This window comes from Lathyrus oleraceus, chromosome 1, assembly GCF_024323335.1.
Source record: "Lathyrus oleraceus cultivar Zhongwan6 chromosome 1, CAAS_Psat_ZW6_1.0, whole genome shotgun sequence".
NCBI classification, from domain to species: Eukaryota; Viridiplantae; Streptophyta; class Magnoliopsida; order Fabales; family Fabaceae; genus Lathyrus; species Lathyrus oleraceus.
In genome coordinates, this window is record NC_066579.1 from 419,302,367 (window position 1) to 419,308,820 (window position 6,454).

Here is a 6,454-nt window from a genome sequence, read left to right on the forward strand (position 1 = left end):
GTCAAATCTAGTTGAGAAATTTGTAGATCTGGAGATCACTTATTCAGGTTCTGAAGGAAAGACTTCAGAAGCCAAAGAAGCTGAAGCAAAAGACTCTGAAACTCCTCAACCATAAGATATTGGAGCTTAGACTCCACTGAGAAGGCACAGACAAAAATCTTTACATTTTGAAGAATTGATTCTGGGAGATGAATCTGAACCAGTCAGAACCAGATTCTCATTCAAACCTTCTAAAGAAACTCTTATAAGTTTCGTGTCCCTGATAGAGCTTACATCAATTAATGAAGCGCTTTTGTACATAGAATGGACTCTAGATATGCAAGAGGAACTCAATCAATTCTCTAAAAATGATGTGTGGGATCTGGTGCCAAGAACCAAAGTAAGTTACGTTATTGGAACAAACTGGGTCTTCAGAAAGAAGCTAAAGGAACAAGGAGAGGTAGTAAGAAACAAGGCTCGACTGGTAGCACAAGGTTATAGTCAGCAAGAGGGGATTGACTATATAGAAACCTTTTCTACAATTTTCAGGTTAGAGTCTATTCGTCTCTTGATTTCCTTTGTTGTTAATCATAACATCATCTTATATCAGATGGATGTTAAGAGTGCATTTCTGAATGGTTAAATTACTAAATAAGTGTATGTAGACCAACCCCCTGGTTTTGAAAATCCTAAAAATCCAGATTTTGTTTTCAACTTAAAAAATCATTGTATGGTCTGAAACAAGCTCCCAGAGCATGGTATGAAAGACTAGAAAATTTTCTGTTAGAAAATGATTTCACCAGAGGAAAGGTTAATACAATTTTATTTTATAATTCATTCAAAAATGATATCCTTGTTGTTCAAATTTACGTTGATGATATAATATTTAGTTCTGCTAATGCTACTTTGTGCAAGGAATTTGCTAAGTCTATGCAGACAGATTTTCAGATGAGTATAATGGGAGAACTCAAGTTCTTTCTTGGGATTCAGATTAATCAAAGTCCAGAACAAACGTGCATCCATTAGAGCAAGTACACCAAGGAACTTTTGGAGAAGTTTGACATGTCAGAATGCAAGATGTCAAAGACTCTTATGCATCCTACATTTATCCTTGAGAAGGATGAGGTAAGTGCTAAGGTAGAACATAAGATATATAGAGGTATGATTGGTTCTCTCTTATACTTGACTGCCTATAGACCTGACATTTTGCTTAGTGTTTGTTTGTGTGCTTGCTTCCAAACATATCTTAGAGAGTCCCACTTAATAATTGTTAAGAGGATCTTCAGGTATCTGAAAGGTACGATTAACCTTAGCTTGTATTATAGAAAATCTAAAGATTACAAGCTAGTGTATTTTTGTGATGCTGATTATGCTGGAGACAGACTTGAGAGGAAAAGCACTTCTGAAAGATGTCAGTTTCTGAGAGATAACCTGATCTTATGATCCAACAAAAGGCAATCAACAATACCACTTTCAACTGCTGAAGTTAAATACAATGTAGCTTCTGGATGCAGCACTCAGTTGTTCTTGATGAAAAGTCAGCTAGAAGATTTCCAGATATTTAAGAGTAACATTCCTATACTCTGTGACAATACTTCTGCTATTTGTTTATCTAAGAATCCCATTTTGCATTTTATAGTGTAGCACCTCAAATTTGCACCTATCATTGTACATACATTCTCATATTAGGTCATAACATAACATGGTCCACTGCATAACATTGCATTGTCCCTTTGCCTCAAGTGCAAGCCAATCAAGAGAATTAGGTCAAACTGGTCAGGAGATCAGTCAGTCAAGCAAGCAAGTACAAATTCCATTGAGCCAAGGCCCTAGGTTTGGTCCAACATGTTCACATGACTTGGGGATCCATTTGAAGTGTTTTGGTCAAGGATTGGATGTTCAGAAGTCATCAGTCAATGCACAGTTTGCCAGAAACCCTAAAAAGTCAAACTTGGTCAACTGTGTCTGATTTTATGGTTTTGATGGTTGGATTTGGTTTAAGAGGTCTCATTCATGTCCATATAGTCTTCATATATCATGTCAAACACCATCATGGAAGAATTTGAAGCCAGATCAGAAATTTCCAAAAAGGGAAACTTGACCTGTAACTGAAATTTACCAAAAATGGAAAGTCTTGATCCTCAAACTTACATCATGATACAAGCTTCAAATGAATTTTTGCCCAACATGAAAGTTGAAGATCTTGTTCTCCCATTTCCAAAAAGTCCAAGAACACTCAATTCCCATGTATGGTTGGCAAGTTATGATCAATTCATTTTCAAAAATTCTTGAACTTCAAAAGGCCATATCTCCCAAACCATTTGGCCAAATTTGGTGAGGTTTTTTCCAACAAGTCACATTTGACCTACTCTTTCCAAAAATGTAATTTTCATGTACCAAAACTTTATGGATCAAAATGGCACTTTTGAACCTACATGGATTATTTTCAAGTGAGGTGAAAAATTGAACTTTCCAAATAATCATTCCCAACCATTTCTACCATCCAAACATGTTCTGAAAATGCATTTGTGACATGAACCAAGCCCATTTTCGTGCAGTACATATAGCCATTCCCAAGTTGCTTGAAAATTGGACAAAAGTACACTTTTTCACCAACTCCATCCCACCTTTTCATGGACTTTGATTTGTACCCTTAAACAGCAGATATATTCATCATTTTCTGTCACTTGGAAACCCTAGCAGCCACACAAACTCAGAATTCACTCATTCTCTCAAAACCTCATTTTCTCCCATTTTCAAAATCTGCCCAAAAACTTCAAAGAGCTGAACCTTGCCTTGCTCGAAGCAACATCCATACACCATTTTAAGCTTGTTTCAACCACTATTCTCCAACTGAAAGCTCATTTCCATGGACTGTTTTTGCAAAGCACCATTAATGGCAGAGTTGATTTAGAGTCATTTCAAGCTGTTTCAAGCCAAGCTTTCTCCATCATCCATCATTTGGAAGTCCATAAAGCATCTGTTTCGAGTTTACCACACCAAACAACAACTGTTTCACAACTTTCTTCAAAAACAAGTAAGAACTCGATCTCTCTATTTCTCAAATCCATGATATGTATTGTGTAGATCTTTTGTTCCTGAGTGTTTTGAGCTTTGAATCGCATGAAATGGTTGATTATTGCTCGAGTTATGCTGAAATAAAGTTTGATGATGAAATTTATCTTTGCTCGATTCATGATGTGTACTGTGTTTTAATGGAAATTGATGATGGATTCGTGTTTGTCATTGCTTGCTGATCATTTGTGTGTGTCCAATTTCATTTTCTGGAAAAATCTTTGATGAACTCGATTTGGAAGATGAAGGTGATGTTACTGTATGTGCGAAACCCTAGATTCCTCTTGCATTGCCCAGAATTCCTTTCCCTCACGTATGCATGGTACTGTTTCCCCATGCCAACCAATGAAAACATTTCTTTCCAGCGTCCAAAACGCGGCCGTTTGATTAAGTGGTTGGTTTATTTACAAAAGTGCCATCCGGGGCACATGACACATTGATTTATGTTATTTCTTTTCCATTTTAATTTCATTTGACCATCAAACTTTGAAAAATCACATCTCCATCATTTTAAGTCCATTTCTCATGGGAATTTTTGCTAAATCTTCATCATGATCTCTACTTTTTTATCATATTTTTTCCAGATTTTTATGATCATTGGATTTTAAATGGCCTTAGGGTTTTGTTCATGTATCCTTTTCTTGTACATTTTGCCAATTCAATTGTGAAATGATGATGATATATCCAATGGCCCTGAAATTTTTTGAGCACAAACTAGACACACTCATGTTTATTTTGATGTAAAGTTCATGAATTTATCTTATGTGGTTTGTGAGTTGTGAATTTTTGAAGTAGGGTGTGACAATTTGTGTCACACCAATGATATGCAACTTCATGATTTTTGATACCATGCTTCTTGACCTCCAATTGATGTGAATTTTTGCATAAACCTACTCTTGTATGTCTAGTTTGCACATGATTTTTCTTGGAATTATTTGTGCCATTTTCCATTTGTTTGAGATTTTCTCCCCTGTTTCACAAAAATGTTGACCTTATGTGATGCATGTTGCCATTTCATTTGTGAAATCCTCATACTTTATTAGATGGACATGAAATTTTACATGAGATAACTAGACATCCTAAGCTTTGCCATGGTTTTAGTCCCATTCATTTATCATACACCATCTCTGATTTATGAGTTTTCTAAGTTGATGCATGTTCGGTTAACTTCATTGAGCATGTTCAAAATTGCTTTGACTTTATGATTTTCATTGACTGCCTTCTACTTGTCCAAATAAGATGAAATTTGACATGCTTACCATGCTATGTGTTGTTATTGATCATGATTTATTTGGTGATTTTTGGAAATGTTTGAGTTTGCTTTTGATGCAAGTCTTTCTGTTGACTCCTATGAGCTTCTGTTTGCTATACCTTGACTTAAATTGTTCATGAAATGATGATGATGCATGATATGAACATGAACCCAATTGGGATTGTTTCTTGATTGATTAAACATGATTTGGAATGCTTGCCCTTTGCTGTTTTGACTTTTTCATTCTCTTTTGACCCTAGGCTTGCCCTAGTGGTCCTGTTACTCACTTTTGAGATTGTGTTTTCAGGTTGACCAACAAATGACCAATGAGGCCAATTCTTTTGATATGAGTTTGCTTGAATATCTTTGTCTAACTTGTTTGTTTTGTAGGTGACTTGGATCACATGCCTTAAGCCTTGTGCCTTGCACATCCATTTGCCTCTAATTAACTGTTGATGTCTGTTTCCTTTTGCTTTGTTTTGAAGTTGTATACTAATGTCTGCTTGACTATTTCAGGTGCTTTTAGTTGCTTAGTTCTTTGAACTTGCTTTGCTTTGCTTTAATAGCAATTTGCATTGAGGTATACTTTCTATCTTCATGTAGTCTGGAAGACCTGGCCTGTTACTTGGCCAGGCACCTGTCTGAAGTCCTCCTTAAGAGGCAATGTTTGTGATTGTTTACATTTGTCCTTGTACAGAGTCAAAGACCTCCTAAGTGAAGAGGCAATTGGCAGAACCCAAGGGATATGCAACCTATCCCCTGCTATTCTGTGTGTCATCTGCTTTGCTCACACCACTGTGTTGATGCATTGCAGATACAAACCCAAGATCTTGTACAATTGTACAGTTAAGTCAGTATCAAATGTGTAGAAGGGTTCCCACTTTCTGAACCCACACATTCTTGTCTTAAGCTCTCCCAGGCCAGGGATAAGAGCTGTGAAGTCTCATCTTCACTCACCCTTCATCTGCTTCACCTTGGCTCTCAATGTCAAGGTTAAGAGCTACATCTACCCAGTTCCAGAGGTTTGTTTGTTGAGGTTGATATGACCCCTCGACTAAAACCTAACCCTTGTGTGAGCCCTTGTTTGTATATAGTGTGTGCTACCTGTGCTTGTATGTTTGTTTGACTTGCTTCCTGTGCAAGTTAGGTTTAGTTTAGACTTGCTTCCTGTGCAAGTTAGGTTTTGCTTGGCTTGCTTCCCGTGCAAGTTAAGTGTGTGTGTGGCTTGCTTCCTGTGCAAGTCATGACTAGGATAGGCTGGCTCCCTGTGCCAGTTAGCTAGAAACCTTAACTTAGGGATGAGTTTGCATGATAACATCTAGGCTCGAGTCGTAGTCTCCCTAGTTGTGTCTCCCTCTGTTATCTGGTTAGGCTAGTCCTGTATCCCTCCGTAGGGGAACTACGTCGCCCTGATCCTCATACCAGATGAGGTACGTAGGCAGGAGATGAGCAGATCTCTCCGGGCGCCTGTGTCTTTGTTTTGTCTTGTTGTGTGCTTGGAAGCTGATGTAAGTCCATCGAGTGGCATTTGGGTTCCAGTGTGCGTGCGTTTTGGTTCGGATGCTGATGTAAGTCCAGTGATTGGCATTCAGGCTCCATGTTTGCCTTCTTGTGTGTGTTTTGGTTCGGATGCTGATGTAAGTCCAGTGATTGGCATTCAGGCTCCACGTTTGCCTTTGCCAGTGTTTGTTTGTGTGCGTGTCAGCCGAGCTACGAGTGCTCTGATTCTTCTCTCGTCCGAGAAGATACGTATGCATAGGATGCGATATCCTAGCGAGCATGTTTTCCCCCAGTCCGAACTACTTCGACTCTGATGTCTATGCCTGATAGACTAAGTAGGCCCAGGATACGATATCCTGCCGAGTCGGTTTCAGTCTGTTTTCTTGTGTCTCTTTCAGCCAGTGTGTGTGTGTTTGAGCAGTGTTTAGCAACCATTTTCCTTTCTATTGTGCGTGGATCCCGTCGAGTACGACGGATGCGTAGGGGTGCTAATACCTTCCCTTCGCATAACCGACTCCCGATCCCATTCTCTCTGGTCGCGAGACCATGTCTTTTCCCAGGTTTACTCTGAGCGTTTCCTTTCCCTCTTTTGGGATAAATAACGCATGGTGGCGGCTCTGTTGTTCTTGTTTTCCCGCCGGTTTTTCG